The sequence below is a fragment of the Amblyomma mixtum genome, chromosome 3, assembly GCF_055824585.1.
Source record: "Amblyomma mixtum isolate Tamu chromosome 3, ASM5582458v1, whole genome shotgun sequence".
Classification (NCBI taxonomy): Eukaryota; Metazoa; Arthropoda; class Arachnida; order Ixodida; family Ixodidae; genus Amblyomma; species Amblyomma mixtum.
In genome coordinates this window covers 259,928,469-259,955,309 of record NC_143014.1, presented here as the reverse complement: position 1 = coordinate 259,955,309, position 26,841 = coordinate 259,928,469, and the positions used below count along the sequence as shown (strand labels likewise).

Below are 26,841 nucleotides of genomic sequence, written 5' to 3'. Positions count from 1 at the left end.
CTCAAATGCGGTCGCCGCGGAACCGCCACGGCGAGAGGAGCAGCGTCATATCGTACAGAATTAAAATGGCGGGAACCTAAGACGAACTCAAGGACTTTGCCAGCTTGCAACTTCGCTGTATTGCTACATGCAGCAAAATAATACGACTCAAAAGGAGTCAGAAAATGTCCTTTAAAATCGCAAGTGAACTACTGCAGAGCACCCTTACAAAAATTTCTACCCAGTTTTAATTAAATACTTATTGACTCTCGGCAATAAATTGTATTGTGGTTTAATTGAGAGCTTATAGACTTTTTTTGTCGAGTTTCAATTTAAAATTGGCCACCGTATTCCAATTGACTGTTTATTAACTTAACTCGATAGATCCAAATTGAGATTTTATTGACTGGCAATACATATTTAACTGACTGTTTATATACCTGCAGTTCACATTTAATTGCATGTCAATTAACACTGAATTCATATTAAGTTAACATTTAATTGCCAGTTTATTATGAACTCTTTTGTGGTTTAATTGACAGTTTATAGACTTTTTTGTGTTGAGTTTCAATTTAAAATTGGCCACCGTATTCCAATTGGCAGTTTATTAATTTAACTCAATAGATCTAAATAGAGATTTTATTGACTGGCAATACATATTTAACTGACTGTTTATAAACCTGCAGTTCACATTTAATTGCCAGTTTATTACTTGGCATTTTTATTTAATTGACCTGCAGTTCACATTTAACTGACTGTTTATTAAAAGATCTAAATACATCCAGTCGAAAGTTTACTGGTAGTTTATTACCTTGCCACAGTGTTCCGAGCTACATAGTGCATCCGCTATGTGCGTGTGGTGATCTCAAAATCACAACACTGCGATACACTCGCACAAAAGAAAATTGGCGAATTACCCTTCCTGGTGTTTCGAGACCAGATTTTCAGAAATGAGTTCTGTGACATGGCATAGTGTGTTCTCATCTGGTGTGACTCAGCCGGCTGATACCAGCTCTGGTGTGCTTTGGTTTACTGTTTCCTGGTGCGGTTGGTGTAGCATTCCGGGATGATGATGTCAAAGGAAGGGTGAACCATCCAGAAACAAATTTGTTACCTAACATGTCTTCATAGTGATGCTCAATGTTTGGACATACTATCGTGAGCAAAATTAAGAAACCAATGCAAGTGCATGCTGAAACGTGCCATATTGCATATGGGCATCGGTCTCGACAACAGGATTGCTTCGTCAGGCGGCGCCCACATGCAGTTTGGTAAAATTCGGCAAGAACTCACAGGGGTCTCTCAAATTTGAGCACGGTAGTATGTACGTAGCAGCATGCAAATAAGTATTACATGATTCATGTTCTTGAGAAGCACGAAGAGCAAGTATGTATTGAAAGAACAAAAAAAAAAATGCTCACATTTGCCTAAGAGCAACCTTAGCTTTATTAGTAGACAAAAGCAGCGAATGAGTCGCACTGGAGGCCCCTCGCGTCATAGCGTGCATCTTTTCCGAGAAAGTCGAATATCTTTCATTGCCTTGATGGCAGCTTGAATCCATTTGTGTGTAGCGACAGTGCCTGAAGATTAAGGGAGAAAAATTATATTTATTATGATATACACTGCTACAATGATCCCATTGCAAAGACAACTAGCAAATGCTGCTATTTGCATTAAAGGAGGATGGCTAATGTGACAGCACCCATGAATGCCAACACTGAATCAGATCTCTTAGGCCTCAACACTTTTAAAATACCGAGCTTCACAGCACATGGCTGCCAAATACCAACAGCCTTATTTCTAAAGCATGACAGCTGAGCATTCATGAAAATTTGTTAACTCCTGGCTAGTTTTTCTGCTCATGCACTGCCCCATTGGTCTCAGAACCTCGCCATTTAAGCTATTTATACTGTCCCTCACATGAGCTACAAACTATGCCCATCAATTAACCTCTTCTACACAAACCTTCACATGATGACATACCTACAGTGAATTGGTCACTAGCTTCCATCCCATACATTTGTTATTACCCTTTGTTTTGTGCTTCCTAATAAACCACTAACAAATCCTGAGTTGCAATTCTCGAATACACTGACGGAGTGAATATATACTTCTGTGCTAAATCCAGCTAAAACCAGTAATCACCTGTGAGTGCATCCATTTTCACTTGCGTGAGTGTCTTCTGTAGAGCCTTTTCCTTGCCTTCCAATATCCTTCTCCTGAGCAGCTGCCAATGAAGCTGCGCTGTACCACTGCTTCTCTTCACCACACAGTTGTGGTGGCCCGCTTCAGAAATACTGCATCCTTCTGGATTCCGTCCAGAGTTTGTACACAGCCTTTTCAATCTCGAAGCAATAAATGAATGCACCTGCAGGAAACAGAACACAGGAATAAAATTTCTATGCTATAGTCACAGCCAGGAATGAGGCGTTAATTGCGGGTTTAACGTCAAAGCGACTCAGGCTTTGAGGAACACCGCAGTGAAGGGCTCCAGAAATTTTGGCCACCTCGGGTTCTTTAATGTGCACATACATCGCAGAGTACACGGGCCTCTAGATTTTGCCTCCATCGACATTACACCGGCGCGGCCAAGATCGAATTGCATTTGTTGATTGCATAGTGTCATATGGTAATATGCATTCATGCCTGTTGAAGCATGCAAGTCAGAAATCATGTAGTTGTTTAAAATAAACACAAAACTTACACCCTCACAATGATGGTGTCATGCAATAGTAGTAGGTTCCGATGTAAGAAAGAAGTGAAAACGGTAATTGTGTACTTTGCCTTTTTATAACGTTAACTGCACAAATCATTTAGGAAAATGATTTCATGCTGATGAAAATCACAGATTAGTGTGTGTAATAGCAAATATTCAAAAATAAAAATAGTATGCAACAGTAGGAGCACTGCCTGTATATCACACAAGAGGCTGGGCTTGCTAAGAGCAATTCTGTAATTCCAGCTTTTCCACATGCCCTTGACACAACACTGAAATGTGCAATACCTAAAAAATTTAAATGTGATAAAGAAGGAAGTGTAACACACACTGACGACTCACTAGTAGACAGAGGAAGTAGAAATAGTAATGCAATAACCAGCACTAAAACGCACTAGCCTTCATAACAAAACATGATGCAATTAGTCACATCAAGATGCAGAGCCATGCCAGACAAGCCAGTTTCTTAGAATGGCAAAAGCACCACTACACTCTAGTATTTCCAAAAAGGTGCGCATGTTACAAGCCAAGTGCTTCTTTATTGCTATGCTATTTTTCACTATGACCATTGTTGCTAAGTGCATGAGAAAAAGAGGGTAACATTTCGCATTTTACCTCTTTGTTGTTTGGTTTGCTTTTCTTTGTACTTGGCTCCTTTCTATTTCTGAGTATATACAGTGCAACCCATATAATGTGGAAAACTGATAATATAAACAGTTGTTAGTGCAGCATGCATTCATGTCTTATATCCTATTCTTTTCGAGTTGTTTAGCCATGCCATCAGGTAGCAAGCCAAAAATCTGAGTCAACCAGGTCGCTACAATCTCCTCGACAAATATATGTGAATTAGAGCAAGTATACTCACCGAAATGGCAAAAATCTTAAGGTTTACAGTTAAATTACTATTAATGCCTTTCATATTTTGCTCCTCAAGTGAAATCAGATGCCTTCGCTGGAAAGGTCTCTGAGGATCAATAACTTTGTGTGGGCTAGTCGGTTAAGCATCGTTGTAAGAGGCAGCGCAAAAGAAACTAGGATGAAAGGGAAGACACATATACCACAGGACGAGCGCTGAACTACCAACTGGTAGTTGGACGAGTGCTGAACTACCAGTTGGTACTTCAGCGCTCATCCTTTGGTATACGTGTCTTCCCTTTCATCCTGGTTTCTTTTGCGCAGCCTCTTACAATGGGTCTCTGAGGAGTGTCATGTGACACTGGCGTTACAGTAGAAGAATGAAAGTTATCCTACGGCTACAACTGTTTAGGAGGAGTGCTATGTGACACAGGTATTACAGTAGAAGGATAACAAGGCTGTCCTCCTGCTGTAATATCGCCTTAAAATGCTGCTCTGTAGCCCGCCACTTCAAATCCAGAATCAAAGTTGCAGTATTGGATGACGCCTTATTGAGAAGAAACACACATATACTATTTCAAAGGCAAATGCCAACATATGCCGTCAACACTGGTTCAAAGCACACTGGTGCAACACACTGATCTCAACACAGAGTTCTAGAAAAACGCACTTTAGAAAACTCAGTACTTACATGTGTTCTGCAATACACGTTGAACGGGCACAGACAAGGAAGACAGCCCCACAGTTGGACAGCGGAGACATCCTTTTCAGTGACAGCCCTTTTCAGACCTCTTCACCATTGGACAGCAGGCACTTCACCTGCATAACATCATAATTTGAATTTCACCTGTGCAATCTATGGAAGATGACGTACCCACAATGACTGTGTTAATGGGTAAAAATTCGTACTGCCAGTTTCACACAAACACAAAGCAAAGTTTAAACAGACAAAAGTTACCTTGCTCACACTTGAATCCACAATAAGCTCTGCACTGTTTAGGGTTCTTCAGAAATAATTAATCTGAAAGGGCTGTTAGAAAAGGCTGCAAAGTGCTCGAGCCTATTTTTGGACTGGTTATTCTTCAACATCTAACAATGATTTTTCTTCACGGTCGCCTGCCACTAAAAGCACTTTACGGCTACACTAATGATCGAACAGGCAGTTTTCTCATTGGGGAAGCCGCATCACTCCTCTATTTACGCGAATACGCGTTCATACAGCCTGTTACTGGATGTGGCTTTTTGAGCTTGTAAGACACCACTGCAAGGCGATTGCACCGACAGTTCAGCCTTGGAGGACGACGTATTCAGTCTGCCTTTGACTCCAACGCGATTAACCGCCCGCCACAGTGGCCAGTAGCGCGTATCGCTTGGTTTGGTTTGGTTTATTGGGGTTTAACGTCCCGAACTATAAGGGACGCCGTAGTGAAGAGCTCCGGAAATTTCGACCACCTGGGGTCTTTAACGTGCCCTGACATCGCACAGTACACAGGCCTCTAGAATTCGCCTCCATCAAAATTCGGCCGCCGCGGCCGGTATCGAACCCACGTCTATCGGGTCCGGCAGCCGAGCGCCGCAACCACTGAGCCACCGCGGCGGGTCTGGTGCCGCACAGTCCGCTGCAGCGAACACGACTCGATGTCGTATCGAGCAGAGTATATCAAATGCCGAGCCCAGCATACCCCTAGAGCTCGACAGCAGGTTTAATCGTCTCGCATAGGTGTGTTCAAAGCTTACGAAGCCACTTCAAGAAATTGTATCGACGCGTGTACGCGCAGCACATAATGCAACGCTAAACAGGTCAAGTTGCGTGCACTATCGTCAAACCGCTGCGAGCGGATAGCGACGAAAAACATGCGTGCAGGCAGCAGTGCACAACCACGTCGAACAATGATTTTAGCTTATTTTCACGGCGTTCGCGTCGCAACGGATACACTGTGAACACAGACAGGCCAGCTAGTTATAGTGACTCAATGTAGAGTGCATTTTGCCACCGCAGAAATAACCGTGCACAATGGCGGCAGGGCCTCATCTCTTCCGTTTCTTCTCGCCTTAGTGCTAGGTGGTTAATTTGCGTGGTGGCAAATTGCGCGCATTCCTGCGCATTATTACAGGTCTTACCTGAAAACGAAGACTCGACGCCTTCCAGTAACCGCTTTCTTCTTTTGTAAGGCGGTTCCGGTAGATAAAAGACGCAGCAGCTTCCATCGGTGAAGTCCAACGTGCTGTCATGACGAAAAGCCAGCAGGGTTCCCGGCGCGGTCGCTTTTTCACGAAGCACACGAAGGGCTGGAAATTGTACTGCCAGCGGTGCCAAAAGCTACGATCACAAGTCAAACCAAACACGAGTTCGAAGCAGCGATTTTGAAATAAATACAACACAAAACATGCCCCAACGAGCGAGCGGCGAGCACAAACGGCAGCACGCCGGAACGACCCACGTGGTCGCGTGGTGCCCGGATGTGTTCGTCTTGTCACGTGACCTGCCAGCCTGCGCGCTCGATTTGAACGGCGTTAGCAAGTCCGCGGCGCGGGCGCAAGGTACATATGCTGTATATTGGTTTCTCAATAGGTGTGTTGAATACTGGTCTCACGAGGCATTTCAACAGCCTGTATGCTTATACTCTATGGTCCAATCAAGATGATGCCATTTTATTTCATGCGTTTGCCTCCTTTTTGTTGTAATAGTCTTTAGTTACCCTCGTGTACATAAGTGTGAATGCTCCCTTTGTGAGCAAATGTGTACGGCCCCTTATAACCCACACCTGTAAAAATCCCCAATTGGATTGACATCTTCAATCGTAATAAATATCAGGTTTTTCAGGGAAGACTCGAAAATTTTCAAAAATGGGCTTTTTGGGGTAAAAATATGGCTTTTGCGGCACATTATTACCAGTATCGCTGGACACCGGGAAGCCGGTTAATTGTCTTAGGTAGTAAGCTGGCAAACTAATTTCTAACTTTTTAACTATCAGAGATAGGCAATTCGTTGCAATTAGAGATTTGTAGCCGGTCGTTAGTAGTAGCCATATCAGTTTTTAGAATTTCTAAAACGCGATTACACTCGCTGCTGTGGCTCGACAAAATTTGGCTGCATCGTGCGAAAATACATTCGGTTTCGAAAGCATGCAGGCAAAGCAAGCCCTCCAGTGCATGTAACTAGTCGAAAAAGCCAAATTTTGTCGAGCCGCAGCCCCAAGGGTAATCGCGTTTTCCAAATTCTAAAATCTGATATGGCTATTACGACCAGCTACAAATCTCTGATTGCAACTAGGCGCCTAACTCTACTGATTAAAAAGTTATTTATTAAAAATTAGTAAACCAGCTTACTGAAGACAATTTACCGGCTTTCTGTTGTCCGCCAACACTGGTGATAGCACAAACCATATTTTTACCCCAAAAAGCCTATTTTTGAAAATTTTTGAAGGTGATTGCTGAAACGCCCGGTATTCAGGTAATGCTGCCTCCGCACCATTATGCTGTCACATTTATGAATCAGTAACTCAAGTGAGCTCTCCCTTACATTGTGCAATTTAATTCCAACCTAAGGATAGTTTCATACCACATTTCTCACTTGGTACCAAAAAAGAATACTGTGTTCAGTTGTACGTTAAATTTTACACTGCGAAGCGACCTCATGAGCAGTGTTTTTCTGAGTCACAACCTACAACCAACTTCAACATCATGACCTCTCCCATAGCAGATATAATATGAATAAAGGCTGTTCAGCTGAAATGGGAATCGTTTGAGCTGTTGTTGCGGTTGGTTCTAAAATTTGTGAGAAATCTGTTGTAAATTTAATTTTTGTTGCTAAAGTTTTAATTCACTTGTAGTCAATTAAATTTATATTGGGTCATATCAGTCAATAACATATTGACTTTTTAATGAGTCGTGAGAAATGGGCTGTAAATGGAATTTTTGTTGCTTGAGTTTTAATTCACTTGAAGTCAATTAAATTTATATTGGGTCATATCAGTCAAGAACTTATTCACTTTTTAATGACATAGTGAGAAATCGATGTAAATTGATTTTTTGTTGCTTGAGTTTTAATTCACTTGTGGTTAATTAAATTTATATTGGGTCATATAAGTCAAGAACTTATTGACTTTTTAATGACATAGTGAGAAATCGATGTAAATTGATTTTTTGTTGCTTGAGTTTTAATTCACTTGTAGTCAATTAAATTTATATTGGGTCATACCAGTCAAGAACATATTGACTTTTTATAGACCAAAGTCATTAGGATTTGAGTATTAATAGACTTTTTATTGACTCAATAAATACTCTATAAACAGTTAATTGCAACTCAATGTTCATTTTTGTAAGGGCACGTTCATGTAATCTTGGAGCGGATCATTTATGTAAGCCTACAGCAAGGCCAGACTATAGAGAATCAGCGCGATGATATTGTCTCCATACTAACAAGGGCGACCAGCAAGAAACTCCCTGAAGCCCAGTTCCTGCGAGAAACGACTCTAGCGCTATACACACACACACAAAAAATTCTTGTCTCGTCACAGCTGATGGTCATCGGTATGCCCGCAAGGTTGTCTGGCAATTGACGTCCGCCATGGTCTCAGGAATCTGACTGGCAAAAGTTCATTTACAGCATCGAATGTGATTTGGCGGCGCAATAAGTAGCTCGTATCGTAAAAGTTTTATAAACGCTGGGTTGGCGAACTAGCGTCACTTGCACCACATGGTCCATGGCTTGCTTATGACTTTGTCTTCACTTAAATGTCTCCAGCGGCCAGTAAAGAGGAAGGTTATTCTTGAATTCCCTTCTGGTCTAACTACCCAGCACAGGATACGATTACTGTGGGCGCTTTTACTCTCTCGCATCCTTCTCTCTTTGCGTGCACGTGCGAGCGCGTAGCGGTGTGGAATATGGCGTCAAAGCAACGTCATTGAAAGCGCAATTGTTTTGTCTTCTAGACTCGAAGGTCCACACTCGAGCTACCCGCAGTGTTGGCGTTTAGCCGCCGAGTAATGAACGAGTGGATGAACAAACCTAAATATATCACCGACCCCCGCTCGCTGCAAGCCATTGATCTCGTTCAAGGGCTATTGAACTGGGGAGAGGGGGTCAGCATGTGCCCGAGCCGCGACGAGATGCCGCGCATGGCTATTTTATTATTATTTTTTCATGCCCCCTACTCGCGCTTTCAACGCAAGACAATTGAGCGACGCGCAAACAGAAGGGACGTAAGGGAGGAAGCAGCTTTCTAAGACAGGCAGCCCTCCGGGTCGGTGCGTCCAGGAAAAAAAAAGAAAAACGTTGATGAAACGGCCGCTACGGTCTACGAACAGGTTCTGCGCCGCTTCAAACCCAAGCCGCTGGCGCTCCTGTCGGGCCTTCTCCGCAAACGGATTCCCCGACGACGCGGGGGCCTATGACCAGTTGTATACTGAACCCTTCAGCCGCCAGTTGTTTAAACTGCAGCACGCCGCTTGGTTTCGTCAGTCACACGCACGCAGCCACCCCTCCCCCCCTTTACGGCGGGGTGACGACGGCTGGTCTGCTGAAACGCGAGCGTCTGCGTGTACAGCTCGCGCGCCCGGGGGACTTCCTTAAATGGACAGCGTCCAGAGGCCCTTCCGCCCACACGCAGCGTCAGCAGCGCAGGACAATTTGAAGAGGGAGCGCACGCCACCACGAGAGAACGGCCCCGATAAGACTGAGCAAGCTGGGAGGCTAGGCACGGACATTCAATAAGTATATATGGGAGTGTACAGTCGGAATGCACTTTCTTTTCTGTAAACTACGTCAGCTTACTGCGTGCAATGTCAGTTTGTTCTTTTCTCTTCGCCGCAATGCATACCTGCGGCGCTATGCGATAAGAACGAACGCACGTGTGGAATTCCCGTCCACAGCGGATAGAAACGAAGTCGTGGCGAAGTGCAAAAACTGGCATTTATTCCGAGATTTCTGCGCACGTTAAAAAAAAAAAAAAAAAGCCCCGGCGTACGGAATTAAATCGGAGTCCTCCAAAACGAAGCACACCATAACCAAGTTGCAGCTTTAACACGTAATAATGCGTAGTATAACTTCCTTAATTTCTACCATTTTACTCAAGTGGCTGGGGCCGAATGAATAATCGAATTTTAGACCTCATAAAGACGTCTGAATGAATGAATGAATGAATGAATGAATGAATGAATGAATGAATGAATGAATGAATGAATGAATGAATCCCTCCATCGTCTCAGTAAGTAAATAAATAAATAAAGAAATAAGTAGACCAACAAGAAGCATACATGTGAAGGAACGGAAACGGGAGCCTGTGCGGCCAGGCTACAGAAAGCTGCAGGGCACCACCCACTTGCTTTTCTTAAAATACGGCATTGCCCTTTAAGCCCGGAGACTAAGCGCGCCAGAATGCGGAACCATTCCGATTCCGTAATGGAAACTCCCAAGCCGCCACAGTTTACATCTCAGACTCCCACTCCTCTGCCTGTCCGTTTCGCGACCGCTCACTCATCCCAGCTAGCAGCTGATGGATTACGACCCGTCACTGGGAGTATATACGAACGCGTTCTTTAAACAGTTTCGTGAAAACACCGGCGCAGGAGAGGGGATGGAGAGATATGGGAGCAGCGTCACCGCGGCCTTCTCCCAACGCCTTCTTGGGGCCGTTTTCCGCCTCCAGCGCGGAGCGGTGCGTATACGAACTGTTCGGAAACAGGCGCGTTTATTGTTCCAGCGAGAACACGCGGCACCCACTCTACGCCGCGGCTCGCCAAGTTGCGCAAACTCGGCGCTGTCGAAGCCGCGAGCGTTATGTTAACGCGCGCGGTCGGTGGGGACAGAGCGAGTCATTTTTGGTCCTCGAACGGCTCCGCGCATCGGCGACGGGCGCGCACAAAGCCGCGCTTCTCATGAGCGCGCGCCGAGTGGCTCGAGTGACGAGACGCCTCGTATGTTAAAAAAAAAAAAAAAGATGGTTTACGTTCTTTGCGGTTTCTCAGCGCAGCTTTGAAAATGCGCGGCACTCGCACGCGCTCTCCCGAGCGTTCGCGCTGGGGTCTGTTTCCGGCTCTGCCCGCCCAGATTCAAGTACGATGCTTGTTCGTTTTTTATCGTCCCACAAGTCAAGTGTCTCAACAACAACGACTTCCGATAGTGCAAGGTGTATGCACCATTTTTTTTTTTGTTGTTGGTTTACCAAAGTCCAATTAAGCGTGTGTTCCGTTTTGTGAGTGTACGGTGTAAAAATTTCCTCTCCTATTACATGACACGACAACACAAAGGCACTAATGAGCGAGGATGACCGCTGAAAAATGTGTGTCCTCCTCAGGCGCTTTCCATGGCAGGATACTCCAGCGTGCCCGATGATTAGATGCATATCAAAAAGGGAAAATTCCCCGAATGGAACATCATTGGAACCGTCGAGTAGTGGCAGTCTCTACTCTTGCTGCACTCTGAAGACCGTCTCTGATGATCCATTGCGCGAACAGCCTCGTATTTAATTCAGTTTATCGTGATGTGGTCCTAGCTTGCCCTGCGTGACATTTGGAATGCGTTCATTGGTTCCTGTAGATTCGTGAGGAATTTTTACGGAGCTGCGTATCAATGACGCCCACCTCCTAATGTCTTTCAATGTCCGCTTATTGCCTATATCTTAACGTGTAGTTAAACACCTCCTTCCATGGCTTAAATACTGCGGTCAGTCCTAACCTTCTGAGCCATACGCGGTGTTAAAAAAATATATATATCCAAAGTTTTTGCGCATGTGCGGAAGCTTGCGGCGCTGTACTTTCCTGCCAAGCATGACGTGCTGCATGGAAACACTCAGATGGGTTGTGTGCGTTCTTAACAGCTTCGATCCCTTCCGCCATGCTTCGTATACAAGCAGCTGGCGTGAGAAGATCAGAACGCTCCAATTGCGCCATGTCTCATGAGGAAAAAGAGAACGGACCCGGCAGGTGAGTGGCTTCACCTGCACCTTCTTATCTCCTTCGCCACAATACTCGCGTCTCGAACACGCGTGGCGTTGGTATATAGCGTAGCCTTCAAAACTGGAGTGGGTATATATGTGTTAGCGTGCAACTCGAGAGACCACCTGTGTAAGCCTTTCCATAATTTTTCCTGCGCGATGTGGTGGAGTGCAGCTGACCGGAATAGAGCCTATTCGCACTTATCTGAACCCCAGCTATCCCGCTTTTTTTATTTTTTTATGACGTGCTCATGTAACAACTACGCGCAAGCAAAACTGTGCACGGCCTTGTTGAAGGAAGTCAAAAGCCCGAACGCGAACTCGAAACCTACGCAATACGGGCGTCACCCCTATAGCTTTCGTTCAAGACGTCTCCAGTGCACGGACTCACTCCTTCGCACTCTTAGGCGAAAAGACATGATTCATTTATCGAATACTTGGACTCATTCATAGCCTCATTAACATGAATTAGCTCGCATATGATCGGCTGATTGAACACTGGCTCTTTCGGTACAGTGCCTGGTGACAACTGAATCGGTTTGGTACAGTTCGTTCGTTCCTTCACTTGTTTGTTTGTAGTACACTGCGGACCAAGAAGGTTCCCGTTTCTGCCAAGCCGGGCAGGCACGAGCTCTGTCAGAAGAGGCGGAACTCGCGCGTATAAGTGCCCCGCAGTTCGTGTCTCAAGGAGGAAAAAGACGCGCGGCCGGATCCATGCCGTACGGCGCAGATGGGTGTCGTTAGCTGGTCTGCCAATCGGCGTCGACATCTCCTGGCAGCAAACGCAGCTGAGGGGTGCTCCAGGGAAGCCGTGTGCCAGCGTGCGTGCGTGTGCGACCCGTGGAGGCGAGCCAAACGCCTTTTGCGTAACTTCCTGGGTCGGGCTGACCGTTAGACCAGCTATAGATCCCGGGGCGGTGCAGCGACGCCACACAGGCGCACCTTCGGGCAGGCTGGAATTTCTACACGCAACGCGCACAAAGCATTTTCCGGCTAATTCGTCAAGCACCTCTTCCTTTCGAACTCGCCCACAACACATTAGGGATAAGAATTTGTGATCAGTTTTCAGGAAATGCCACCATGGAGAGGCCATGGTAGAGCGTGGGCTGTGGCAAATGACGGCCCACCTTGCACCGAACACGCACCAGTCACGCAAAAATAAAATCAACGCGGTTCCCTGATGCAACTGCGCTGGCGGAAAGGGTAATATTTGAAGCTCTGTGGCACCTCGTGTGTTGGCTCGCAAATATGCCACTGAAACATTCGTTGCTTACAGTATACGCCTCTGAAATCTCGCAAGGTAGCGCGTCAGTACACTTTGTACGAGAATGGAGTTCCCTGCATACTTTTGACACTGCTCGTACGCGCCGCAGCTCTGCAGTGTCTCCAGCGTGTATCCGCTCGACGCGGAACCGAAACGGAATACAGTTACAATGCGACGGTAAACAAACTGCGATATTAGAGCGATTTAGCATACCGGAGACGCATACCGGTTTTCCGTACGCGTGTTACGCACCCGGTCATGCTTTTGCCACTGCGCATGTGCAGATCCCGTACATAAAACGGGCATACGTCTCCGCTAGTGCGTCTCCGGTATGCTAAATCGCTCTAATATCGCCTTTTACGGCAAGTCCGAAGCTCCCATGGGCAGTCGCCAGTCGAGAGGGCGACCCGTTCTGCTGGCAGCCGCGTACGAACTGCGTGGCGCACTCAGTATATTACGGAAGAAAACAGGGCCTGTTGGCATACATGACTGCACGGAAAAAAGATCTATCGTATAGATTCAAACCGGAGTGCAGCAAATGCGGCTACAAAGCCACCTTAGACCACATATTCTGTCCCCCGCCAATATCGCTTCAGAGGCTGCTCGGCTCCGACCGGGAAACCCAAGTACAAGTCGTGACAAGAGCCCGAGAGGTTGCTGCCAGTCTCCACTGATGGCCACCTAGCAAGATCAACTAACCAACTTGTTACTCAAGCCGATAATAAAAGTTTTCCAATGCAAATCGAAAAGAAAGCACGGAGCACCCATGGGCTGAGCATGCAGGACGTCGCTGGCCTGACTAGCGTTAATCCATGTATTGTACTATACTGCCTACTCCTGGCATATATGCGTGGTGCCATGTGTTTGTTCCTTCTCTCACTTTTTTTTTTAATTCGCTCAGTGTTTTGTGGCTGCCGAAGAGGTTGCAAGTCTTTCGCAATAATACACCGACAATGAAGGAAAAAAAGTTTGACACGTCATCATTTCACCCTGCCTCCAGGCAGCCGATTTAGCCGTGCCCTGCAGTCCACTCTACGCCACTGGTGTTAACCGGATGCACAAGCTGAGTGGGCAAAATTGACAACACACCTCGTATTACCTGAATATACCTCAAGAAAAAATAAACACGGCCGTCTAAGATTCAAGAGATAACAGTCGCTGGAAGGGCACCGTGTTATCACATCACCGTGTGTCGATTTGGCCCGGGGACTCACAGCGCTATAGTATCCGATGCTTTAATTGACGTACCGTATGATGTATCAAAAGAGAATGATTTCAATGAGGCAAGAATGACACTTGGAAGTTACACCACCTGTGCACATCATGGAGCACCAGACTTAATTATCATGTTCCAGCAAGGACGCATCGACAGGCCCACCGTGTAAGGGCATTGCGGCAGCGAAGCCCACATCTAATTACGCCAGCGAAGCCCATATCTTCTAAAACGGAACCGGCACAAATCTCAAATGCGACGCATATTGCGAACATCTAGAATGGAAGAACGAAAAAAAAAAATGGTGGGCTTGTATTTACCGTCTGTGTACCGCTTTTCAAACCTTGAATAATATCTGACCTTGAAAGCCCATTTCACATCCGCGCGCCCGGTAAAGAACGTTCAATGCCTTACGCGAGCACCGCAACGTGCTTGTAGTTCGCGAACCGAAACAAAGCAAAAGCCAACAGTATACGCAGAGTCCGCTACCAAGTCTCTCCGCGTTCCCGCCGAATTCAGGCACCGACGCGCACAAGTCTGGGTGCACTGCTGAGGAAATTGAGGCCAGTCGGTGGCCGCGTTAAGACAGTTCGCAGGAAGGGAAGCTCAGTCAGTCCATACACGGCGCCTTTTTTACAAAGCGGCCGAACAGCGAGCGCGCTGCTCACTTTTCCTCGCTGCACGCCGCGGGTGGCATTGTGCGCGAGCGCCTCCTCGTTCGCGCGTTCTACGACGGAGGATAACGCCAAGGCGAGAAGCGCGCAGTAAACAAAGCAGCGGGCGCCCGCGGGAAGGCAGCGCTCCCTTCCCGCGAGGATCGGGTTTCACAACGAGAGAGTGGGGACGGCAGCGCGCCCTGTGCGCGGCGCGTCTCTTTCTACAACAACTTCTGCGCCGTTCGCGGCGCACAGAAAAACACTGAGCGGTGCCCGGCGTGTCCTAAATTTAGTAGTGGGGGGAGGGAATCAAAAGCGCGCGTCGTGCGAATTCTCCTCGGCTTCCAAAAAGAAGAGGGAAGTATGGATATGTGTGAGTGGGCCGCACAGAGGAGAAACTTTCGCAACGCACTGCGCTACAACTACAAAAATGTAAACACAGGCACAGTGAGGTAAGAATCTTGAACGCGGGTGCCCGAGGGGTTAACGGCAGACGAATTGTCGGTCAAAGTGCCCGACCTCTGGCTCCAGAAACACGCCTCGTCAGCATCATCAGCCTTGGAGTATTGAAACTTGGGATTGGAGGCCCGATAACCGGGGGATATCGAGCATCGCCTCGTTCGTGCCCCGCATCACTAATGCATTGCTATGAAGGAACACGAAAGCGTAGGAACGCGGCGAGTGTGGGTTCCAGAAACTACGTCCCAGGCCATCCCGGAGTCCACAACTACGTTCTTTGGCTATTTATACTCTTAATATACCAAGGCTGAAGGCTATTTCTATTGCGTGCCTAGTCATGTAAGCGTGCGCCACCGTTGCATCCGCTATCGACCATATCAGATGCCAGGCCAGTTCCTGCTCCGGCGGGCAGGAACCAAACTCTATCGGCACCTCTACTCGCCGCCGTCGGACCACACACGTTCCGTCCGATCACCGGCGGGTTCCCCGGGCGGGAGCCTTGCTTGCTGTTCCCCGGCCTCGGCCACTGCCAAGGACGCGCTCGCCAGACGCCAGCAGTGCGACGTCGACGGCAGCGGCGCTGCGCCGCGGCGAGCGGGTGGTCCTCGGCGAGAGAAAACAAGCTCCGGGGACGCGGCGGAGGCGGCGGCGTTTTCGCAGCCGATTCCGCCGGCGAACGGCAAGAGGCCCCAAGAAGAAAGTAAACACGACCTTGGCGCAGATAACGGTGCTCCGCTGTCTCCCACCCTCTCCGTGTGTGACGCGACCACCGCACGACCACGAGACGGAGGAGAGAAGGAAGCCGCGCAGCAGAGGCGCCCGAGGCGGCAGCGAGCGAGCAGCGTATACGTGCCCGGAAAGCCACGGCTGTGAAGCGACCCCCTTCGCGCGGAGCGATCCGGCTTTCGTGCCCCCTTTCTTTTGCTAAGGACGAATTTCGGTGAGAGCCGAGATCGAAGGCGGCTCGACATGAATAACGAATAGCACGCGCTGATCCGCGGTGCACACGCAGCTAACCTGGAACGCTGCGCCTAGACCGCCACCGCATCTGCTTGGCAAACGCCTGGGCGGAGCTTTATTGCAGCGGGCTCCCAATGGGTGCAGGCCAGAACATCATGGACTTCCAGATAGCGTAGTAACAGCTGTTACGCGTGCACGTGAATTGGAACAGGCGTGACTTGCACTTCTAGGCGCCTACATTCCTCGCGTGTATACGGTACAACGTTCACGGTTCGATTGCGTCACGCTAAAATTTCCTGATGCCGTAGCGGCGGAGCGTCGTTACCCATATGAGGCGCTTGTTTACGAGAGAACAAGAAATAAACCTGCGGTTCACTCAAGAGGCTACACGGACCTGAAGATTGCGCTACCAACCGCACCGATGTACCGAAGAAACAAACCTGAAGGAAAGGAGTTGGAGCAAGAATAAACGCTCGCCTAGTACGGTGAAACTGACCGGTAGCTAACAACCGAGAAATATCCAGTTTTCTGCATTTCGCGAAAATTGCTTACCAGCGATGCTTAGCTGTACGCGTTCCCTTAACTTAAAAATCGCGAACGACGATTGGACGACAACACTGGTTTTCGCCATTCCCGCGCACAAATTCGATCTCACGCCTACCCCCCCCCCCCCCCCCCCCCCCCCGTCTTTTTTTTTTAAAGTGCGACTCCGCGGGTTTCAGCGGTGTCTGTGAAAAGAATCTGAGAAGGAAGTGTAACAGGCTCAAAGGGCCGATGCGCACCTCAATCGCGCTTTGAGTAGGCTGTGGCGTCCGCCTACAAATTGAGGCAGTTACGCGCCTTTCCTTTTCTCAAAACCAGCGGAAGGTTTAGAATGCGGTGATTTTGAGGAAAGGAAAAGCGCATAACTGCCTACCTGGGTCAGTGCACACCTCAATCGCGCTTTCGTGTACGTGGCAGTAGTGTCCGCCTACAAAAATTATGGAGACGCATAAACAATTCTTATGATGCGAAAATGCGAGAGCATCTGTCTCATTTCTCGGTGGACACCTGAGCCGCGCCGTTCGCTCCAGCCCCGCGTTTCTGCCACAACGTTGTCAACGCCAATGTCAATAAGCCCAATGGACGCCGGCGACCTAAATTAGTGGTTTTTGAGGAAATGAACTGGCGCAGTAACTGTCTGACTTCTCGGTGGACACCTCAACCACACCATTCGCGCCAGTGCCGCGTTTCTGCCACAGTGTTGTCAACGTCAACGCCAATGAACAAATGAACGCCAGCGGCCTATTGCTCTCGGAGGGGTCATTCGCGTGCCGCGTTTCTGCCACGCGTGTCTGCCACGGGTTTCTGATGACGGCGCGGTTTTCGAGCAATGAGTGAAGTATTGCTCCCGAACTAAAAACTTTGCTTTCGCGCAATATTTTGTGCTTAGAAATCCTAAATCTACAGCCAGTTTTTTGTTTTTTCAAATCAACGAAATTGAGCGTGAGCCTGTCGGAACTTGAAAGTGTCCGCTCCAGACAAATGGGTCAGTGACGGAAAATATCTGGGCGAGATCCAGTCCTAGCGTTGATCAAATGTAACGCTGTACGGACGCACACAGCGATACTATTTACGCAAGCACGGCAGACGCATTTACATAAATGCGTGTGCGAAGGACACCGGCACAATGCAATCGCGCACTAACAGCGCCATCTCCGGCCGCGAGAGTGACGACGTCTTCATTCGACCGTAATCGGCGCCCGAGGCGAGGCTGTGTCACGCGGCGCAGGCATTAGCGGAGCAGCAAAGGGGCCGAAGAAGGCGGCGCATCGAATCTGGGCGACCTTAGGGCCTCTTTTGTCGCCGACATCGCTGCGACGCGGTGCCGGCCAGATGCGATCTCCGCCAGCGAGCGCCGTCGCAAGGCCGCGAAGAACATCCGCCACCCCGGCGGCCTCGCCCGCTGGGAACGATGTCCGTCGGCGTCGCCCTGGCGGCGGAGCTTCTCACGCATCGGGTCCGCGAGCGGGGCGATGGCTTTGTCACCGCGATACCTCGACTCTGCCGCCGGGAGCCACAATGAGTCATTAATTAATGCGCTGCCAGTGACGACTTATAATGAGCTCATTAACGACTAACCGTCCCGGAGAGCCGCGCTTACCCAACGCTCTCTACGATGAAAGGTCCTGCGAGAGAACGGCGGCGCAGCTAAAACAACGCATGAAAGAACATGGCACGTGCGCAAGCCTTCGTGTTGTTGGCTGCAGTAGTAGACTTTACTGATAGCGTTGTTTGAGCTGTCATGCAGGGTCGTGACTCCCACTTGAGAGTGACTTCCTCAGCCAAAACTGCGGTCTTCTTGTCAGTCTGTGTTCGGGGCGATCATGAGATGTGTGGCGTGCCTGACTTCGGTATTATACTATATGCCTATTTTCTGCTAAATAAACCCTTCGCAATGTGCGCAATGTGTCGTGTTCTTTCCCATGCTGTCGTAATTACGCCGCCGTTCTCACACACCAACTCGGTCCTCCGACGACACGCTGTTTGCTCGCCTTTTAGGCATGGCCATTTCGTTGAGACACCCGGCTCGGAGAGTGGCTTCCGAGCGAACCGTGTCACTAAACAGTCCTCTGGTTGGAACGGGTGGTGCGAGCGGATTCTATATAGGTTAATCGAACGCTGAGGACAACTGCATGCAATTTTTATTAGTAAAAATTGATTCTTCAGCTCTTCTAGGTTATGTTGGCGTTTATCTGGCAGCACAAGACGGATTTATTGCCGGCAAAATTGCATTTAAAAAGTTTCCCGCCACTGGATTCAAACTCGCGACGTCCACACCGAAAAGGACCCCGCGATGCCCATATGAAGTGAGTGGCGGCGTGACCTAGCCGGTGGGGATCTGTGCCGAAAAATCTGAGTCGACGGATGCAGTTTACTTGCGAAATCTACCGGTGATGGCGACACTTGTATTTCATTCTTTGCCCTCTCCTACAGCTTACAAAAGCTTCGTTTTCAGTTAACATAGCGTCTTTGTCGTTTGAATTCGGAAACCTATCGACATAGGTAAACTTCATTTTGCCCTCAGTGTCCACTGAAACATCAACAAGCACTTTTATTAGGACATAGATAATTACATCGGCATTTCGTTATTCATTCACATAGTTTTTTTTTTTTCGTTAAACAGCTCCCTGTTACCTACGCATAGGGGCGTATATATAGTTCACGAAAGCTTGTGACTCTTTTTACGCTCTGGACTCAGTTCATTCTGAGTATATGCGTCAGGTACTGATGTTTTATATGAGGACACGTAACTTCGATATCGGATGCAAATCAAGGCGCCATCTTTGGATTCAGAGCCGAGATGTGATGTTTTCTCCGGGCACATTTTGACGACTAGTAACTCCCGGAACGCCGGCTCTGTTAAATAACTGTCCCTGTAGCGTGCCCAGAATTTGAGCGACATCTTTACGTCGTCTACTGCGGTGGACGTGCGCCGGTGAACGTGCCAACCGACGCTTCAGCTCTAAACCTCCGGCCAGCTCAAACGGGCGATTAGCTGGAATCGCAAAAAACATGGCTGTAGAAAAGAGCAAGAGAGAGAGAGCGAGAGAAACTAATACGCGTTCCAGGTCCGGGTCGCTTCTAGTTTACCCACTTAAACTAGAAGAGGTTAGGCCACTCTCAGTTAAAAGGAAAACGTTTGCCAAGACCTAGGCAGTTCGCTTGCTGGCTTTCAAGAATAGCGTCTGCCAGAAAGCTTTTTTTTTTCTTGTACTGCGATTTGGAAAGAGCATCGTGGGACACCGAGCGAAGTCTTTAACTACGCATCTCCAACTTTCTCTTCAGGGAGCCCTCTACATGTCACGCAGCTGGCGATACGTGCTCGAAATCAGAAATTAGCGAGAATAATACATAGGTCACACAAGGTACAAGAACGAACGGCCGTTGGTGGAATTCTGAACGATTGATTGCGAGCTCAGCTTTACCCGTTCGTGCGAGTGAACAACGGCGTCCTAATAGCGCCCTTATGTCATCAGTATTGCTGTTTGAAACCGAGCAAAGCCCAGTCCTGTATAGTTGGTTCCACGTTGTTCCACTCGGCCAGTGTCGCGACACATGCAGCGATTAGTCTGGTAATCTACTCTGTTTTTGTTTTGCGGATGTACAGTCTCGGTCAAAAGTCTCATTAAGCCGCGTAATAGGACACTTAGGGCACTCTCAAGACCCCCCCCCCCCCCCACACACACACACACACAAAATGCAGGGGGGCAGGTGCTGCCACCGGTCGGGTTTTTGGACTCAGGTTGCTCCTCGTGTGCAACTTCTCGCAACCAGTCTTTATTTCAGCTGCCACCTGCCACTGTGGGCAGTTCATTCACAATCCGGTGGGCAGGTTGTGATGACGCCACAGGGTCACGTGACCTATGTTGCTCCCTTAGGTTGCTTCTCCGGGGATTTTTCGCTCACAACGCCTACGACGCCAACACCGGATCTTCTGCACAACGGCAGCCTTAACGTTATCGCGTTGAAATGTCTTAGCAGGTGAGGACGAGGGCTTTCTTCCCCTTTCACATGTTTCAGACCTTCAGGGATCACACAAATTTTCCATTGTACGGTTGTAAATGAAGCCGTGTGCCCTGAAGACTTTTCACCGAGACTACGTATTCACAGTGAAATTTTCAGGTCTGCAGATTTTGCTGAATCTCCGTGCTGGGCAACAGGGCTCATTTTTCTTAGTTTTTAAAAACTTTGCGCAAGAAAAGAGCCACACACATACACGAAAAAAAAAAAGATAAGCACACAAGCTCTTGCGCAAATTCTTTTATACGCGACTTTTTTGTTGGGCAAAAGCCTTATGCAGGTTTTAAATTATCGGGTTGAACTCACAGAAAGTAGATTGAGGTTGAAAGTAACCTCGCCCGCTCCACTAAAGTACCGCGGGTAAGGGTTGAACTCACAGTTCAACTTCTGGGCAGCCCTATAAGATTCTTTCTTTTGGTTTCGATCCAAACTTAACTGATAACGAATGCCTCTCTTATCAGTCGCCGCTCTCTCGGGCGCAGACACCGCACCAAGGAAGCGCAGAATGAGGAGATAAGGCAAGGAAGTTAATCGGGAAAAGAAACCGGTTTTCCACCGTTCACTGGGGGGAAGGGATGAGAGGATGTAAAAGTGAAGGAGAAAAGGGAGTACCAGAACTTCAGACACGGATAAAGCGCAGCCAAAGGTGCGCCCCAGGGTGGCTATATATGTATATATACAGCGCCGCAACGAACGCAAGGGAATTTCGCTTGAAAGTGAATAACTATTTCGAAATTTGTCGTCGTTGTTGATCAAAGATTTAGGGCTACATTTTCGTCCACATGGTCTTGCTGAACTCTCTCAGTTTTTAATCTGTTCATTTAAATAACGTTTCCCAACAATTTTGCCTCGAGTGCTGTGGCGTAGCGAAACTAATTTGGCCCTGAGGTTCCATTTTGAGCGAAATCCGTCATGACATTCGATGTAGCGCACGCTCCGAGCTCGCGGATTTGGCTAGAAAAGTTCTCTTCGTCTTTCGTCCGGACGTCGACACAGTTGGTCCGTATTAATAACATATGCCTCAGTACTGACACATACCAGAACTTACTGCGATAGGGGTTATAGACAGTTCAATTTCGACACACCCACGCCGCGACCCTGTCAAACTATGTAGGACGACCACTGTCGACTGTGCCCTTTGCTGCACGGCAGTTATTGGTCATTTATGGCAGCTCTTTCGAGCTATAAACAAGCAGCGCCGAAAATAAATGGTGAACACAACAAAACGCGTTTAACGATTACGAAGAGGCATGGCCGCGTGAACTGCATGAGGGAAGCTTGAATTTTTTAGCCGCCAGTGCGTTTGCAGAAGTGCTGTTTAAGGACTGTTCTGGCACTGCAGCCGCTCTTTGGGTCATCGAAGCCTCGACGAGGAGAGAGGAGAGCAGGAACAATGAAACACGAGGGGGAGTGGTTCCGATTGAACAAATAGCACCGTGCAAGTAACGCCCGCGGGTGTCACCTTGAGCCAATTCCGCATCTGTAGCACTTTGCAATCTGTGACCACAGGCATACCGCACCTGTCGGTGGCCAATAACCCCCCCCAGCTGCGCTGTCAATTCGTATTACCGAGAATCGTAATCGCTGTCAAATTTTCTGGCACAGACAGCAGGAAAATTTTCAACGCCAGCTGCAGCCCGCCCAACTCCTCCGTTACTCGGTAGCGCAATTCCTCTCTTTGAGTGGCAGGGCCCATAAGCGCTGTCTTTCCCAGTGAGCATCCCCGAGCACCGAAGCGGCACACGTGGGAGGCGGCCAGGCAGCGGAGCCACAGGGGAACGCGAAGCCGCGAGGCTCCTCGGATCTTACGAAGCACGAGGTAAAGGCTCGATCCTGTACGTCGAACTGCAAGGACCACGACAGCTCCAAATAAGTTAGCCATCGCTTGTGAACGGTGGCAGTGCAGTGAGGGGCTGGGGCTTTCCATCAGATGCGTATATTTTTACAGAAAGGTAGAAATATATATTTTTGCAGGTCCTATCATACATACATACATACATACATAGATACGTGTCCTTCAGTGTATGTATGTGTTTACTCATACATAGGCTGTAAACAATTTCCATCCTTTTTCTATGCTAGTTTCCTTCTATGTTGCTCTATACCGTAGAACTATTCAACTCCTAACAATCCTAGACTTACTAAAGGTCTCTGCTTACCAAATACAACCATTTAACACTCGTATACATCATTTTAAATATAATGTTACACCTTGACGAAGCTGGTAAAAATTCCAGAAAGGGTTGTTATAAAAATAAAACCCTTGTCGCCGGCTCCAATTCCAACAAACAGTCGCGCTTCATTACCTCTTTTCTCGCTAGGAAATCCAATTCATCGATATAGACTATCCATAACAAAGGAATCCCTGTTCATAGCCCCCCCCCCCCCCCCCCCCCCCCCCGAGATTGCCAATTTTTTAGCGATTTCTTTTCCTCTCCCTCTGCGGCTCCTCAGCCCCCATGTTATGCCGAAGTCAAAAGTGCGATCATAAATATATAACCATCTTCCGCTGGTTCAGATAATATCAATGGAAATGATATGAAACTTAATGCACATGCCATTGCTGATGTTATCACACACACAATTAACTTAATTAGAGCTAGAAAAGTGAAGTCGTGCCTGTCTTCATGAAGGGAGATAAAAACCTCATCAATAATTATAGGCCCCTCTTTATCCTGCTTTTTTTTTCAGAAAAATCATTGAGAAGCTAATGCATTTACGACTGTTTAAATATACAGAAAAATTTAACATACTGCACGCTAAACAATTGGTATTCTGGCAAGATTTGTCCATTAACCGGGCTTTAATTTATTTTAGTGACAGATAGAAATCAGAAATAGATAAAGGTAACTAAGCTGGTTCCGTTTTCCTTTATTTTACTAAGGCTTTTGACATAATTACTGCTAAGCTAACATCTTCCGGCATTAATGGGGTTCCTTTCAAACTTTTTCGTAGTTTCTTATCTAACCGTATCTCGGGTATCTTTTCTAGGAAAAAGGCTATAAATATGGGAGTCCCACAGGGCTCCATTTTAAGTTCACTTCTATTTCTAATCTCTATTAATGATCTTCCTAACTGCACCTCTCCTTCTACCGATTGCATTCTTTATGCTGGTGATACTACACTTTTATCTTCACATAAACCTTTGGACATGTTAACATACAACTCAATTTAGAATTTGTTAACAATGCAAACTGGTGTTCTGATAATGGACTTCTTATCAACCCTCCTAAATCCAAGTGATCCAAATTCATGGTATTCGGTTCCAAGTACAGAACCACCCCGAGACCTCTGTCGATCGACTTTCAATCCATACATCCTTCGCATCCCTGTATACACTTGCTGGTGTAGAACTGGATCGCTGCTTAAAATTCAACATGCATATTGAACAACTTGGGAAACGAAAATGCCATATGGGATGAGAATTCTTCTAACGGCAAGACATTACTTAAGTTTACATACCCTATACTTTGGCTGTACTGCGCCTTCATTCATTGTCTTCTGAATCTTTGTATCAACTCGTGGGGTGATACTAAGATGGGGTGGGGTGAATCTTTGTATCACACTCCAGCACATCCAGAACCAAGCGGTTCGATAATCACTCGGTGTAATGAGGGTACCTCGATTACACCACTGTACTTTCCAGTAAACATCCTCCTCATTTCAGACCTCACAAAATTCAATCTTGGCGAATTTGCTTATCATTGATAAATAACCGCAACCTTCTTCAGTACATACTCATCCAAGAACTGAGTAACCATAGCCCCGCAATATTTGCATTGCAAAATAATTTTGCACTAACAAAAGTTCGACCTAACTATGAAATTTAAAAGGTTGGGTTCTCTCTAATCAAATTATGAAATTCTTTACTTTTATTATGAAAACGGTATCATCTGCGTCCTCATTTAAGTGTAAACTTCACTCGTTCATTTTTGACTCTTGATTTATCATGATCCTGTTTTAATACACATTATATGTATTTGATTTTTGCTCTGCCCTTGCAGTCTTCAGCATTTAGTGTGTTTTCTTTTAATGTAATTCTATTGTATTTGTCTTGTATGATGCTAACCAACATTTTTTTATCGATGTATAAGCTGCCTCATTTTATTGTTTTTTTTTGCGTTTGATTGTAAGAGGCCCCACTACAGTGCTCAACTTTGGGACCTCTTTCTGTATTCTCTCTACTTGTAAGTTTTGTATATGTTTCCTAATGAAATCTGAAATCTCAACCTTATCCCTTTTATTTTCTTCGGCCGATAAGCATGCGGCAGTTTCTGCGGACGGCAGCTTCTTTTTTACTTCTTTTACATTTTTTTAGATAACACCCCTGCCTCACATTGTCCGAAAAGTTTTAAGGCCCAACCGCATCACAGACACTAGAAACAAAACATCACGCATCACTGATCTCTGTTTCCGACGAACGTCAACCGACGCACCAAAATGATGGCGCGAAAGATACAGATCATGGTCGTCACACCTTGGAATCTGCAGGCATTACTTATTGGAATAGTCCCGCTTGAACTGAAAAAGCTGCACCTAGACTTCATTCCTTCTGCAGAAGCATAAAACAGTTGTTTTTGAACAAAACGTTACACCTTATTTTCTTTGTAAAGCTGCAATGTGTTATGCATAACATAGAAATCACGTATTTTGATGTTCTCACGCATCGAATATTTTAATGATTTCATATATGTATATATTTTCGTTTAAATACTAGTGTTTTATTTACAGAATCAACGCCTTTTGAATACGAGTGTCAAATCCTCTCCACTGTCGCCATTGTATATATTGCATAATTCAAATTGTTCAGAGACCCTATTTTGTTGGGTCCCAAAATTTCTATATGTAAACTTGTGACAATAAAAAGTGAAACAGTGACCGTATATAATGGCTCACGTTCTTTTTTTTTGTATAGCGCTCTGTCGGTCTCGTTCTTTGTTTCTTTCTTGCTTTTTTTTTTCCTTCGCACGAATGATGCGATAAAGAAATGCTGCAACCTGGTAAATGATTAGGACAAACGCTGAAAAATAGTTGCAACGCACAAGAGCGTTACAAGTACTTTTCAACGTTTGCCTCGTACGCACAGCGAGGATCGAGAATGCAGACCGCCGTCAAAGTAAAAATGCAATGCGTACGCTCACGTTGCGTCGATGGGCGCTAGCTGGGGAAGAATTCACCGGACCGTCAGATCCTCCGCGTCTGCAAGAAACACAAACAAAATAGAGATGAGTTCCCTCTCTTCACTGGCCTCATACTCTGAGAATGAGCCGGGCAACTGCGGGATTGCAAGGAAGTGAAATAATAAGAAACCTAAATCTGATAGCGCTTTTGTTATTATTTTCGTGATATATATTTCGAAGCTGGCTTCTTTCGGAGCAGAGAAAGGTCCGATTAAAGTCAAACAGCGCCGACGTGCTTTGTTCGTGTGCTCGGGGGTCTCTGTATTTCGTGCCGAAATCGTCTAAATTAGGAACACGTACGAACTAGCGCAAACCGAAGTACTGCTGAAGCAGCGATATTTTGTTTCGCAATGAGAAACTGCTAACGACACCATTTTCACGGAATGCTCTGTTTTTATTTGATCTGCTTCGCGCAGATTCCGCGCAGTTCAGTGCACTAACCCGAACCTCGTATCACCGTTTAGTCTCGCTCGCAAACGGGCCACTGCGCTATGCTCTTCTGTTGAATGCCATCAACTGCAACAGCAGAAGACGAAACTTTCGCTGCACGAAACCTGCGAGACGAAGCGGAGCGGGAGTAACAAGGGGAGCGCGCACGTGTACCTCAGTGTTGCGCGGACGTGGCAGGGCGTCACGAGTCTCCATTGTTCTACCGGCCGCGGCAAAAGGTTAAGAAACTCCGGCGGATGCCTCTCGTTCCGCCGACTTCATTGCCCCTCCATTAGAGAAGAGTGAAAACGAAATCACCGTCACGGGGAAAGGAGGAAAGGTGAAAGAACACACACACACACTGCGCCCAACACACGCACGCGCAGATACTATACAAACACTGGCCTTACTCTCTGAACAAAGCGACTTGAGAAAACAGCGAAAGGAGTACGTGAAAAGCCGCGGGAGGGCGCAGTTGTAATCGGGCCTTGCTTGTAGTACGTGCAGTCTCACGCATATATTACGCAGCTGCACGAGGCAAATAACTGTCCTATGCGCCGAAAAAACAAAAGCTTCGTCCGGCATTAATTCTGTTTTGCATTCTCTCTTTCATTTTTTTTTCCCCCTGAG

General features: G+C 47.1%; 1 protein-coding gene and 1 long non-coding RNA gene across 3 annotated transcripts in view; both read right to left on the bottom strand.

Moving 5' to 3' along the window:
* Positions 1-26,841, bottom strand: part of LOC149354556 (SH2 domain-containing protein 4A-like) — a 295,326-nt gene that overhangs the window by 66,363 nt on the left and 202,122 nt on the right. For both annotated transcript variants that reach the window (XM_089583417.1, XM_089583418.1), the window contains one exon: positions 25,738-25,801. The gene's annotated coding sequence lies outside the window, so the exon portion shown is untranslated. The remainder of the gene's footprint in view (positions 1-25,737; positions 25,802-26,841) is intronic.
* LOC149354557 (uncharacterized) lies at positions 1,402-6,241 on the bottom strand. The gene is made up of 4 exons (XR_016291365.1): positions 5,672-6,241; positions 4,242-4,369; positions 2,125-2,347; positions 1,402-1,559 (listed from the first exon to the last, which is right to left on the bottom strand). It is a non-coding gene; the product is annotated as an uncharacterized LOC149354557 (long non-coding RNA).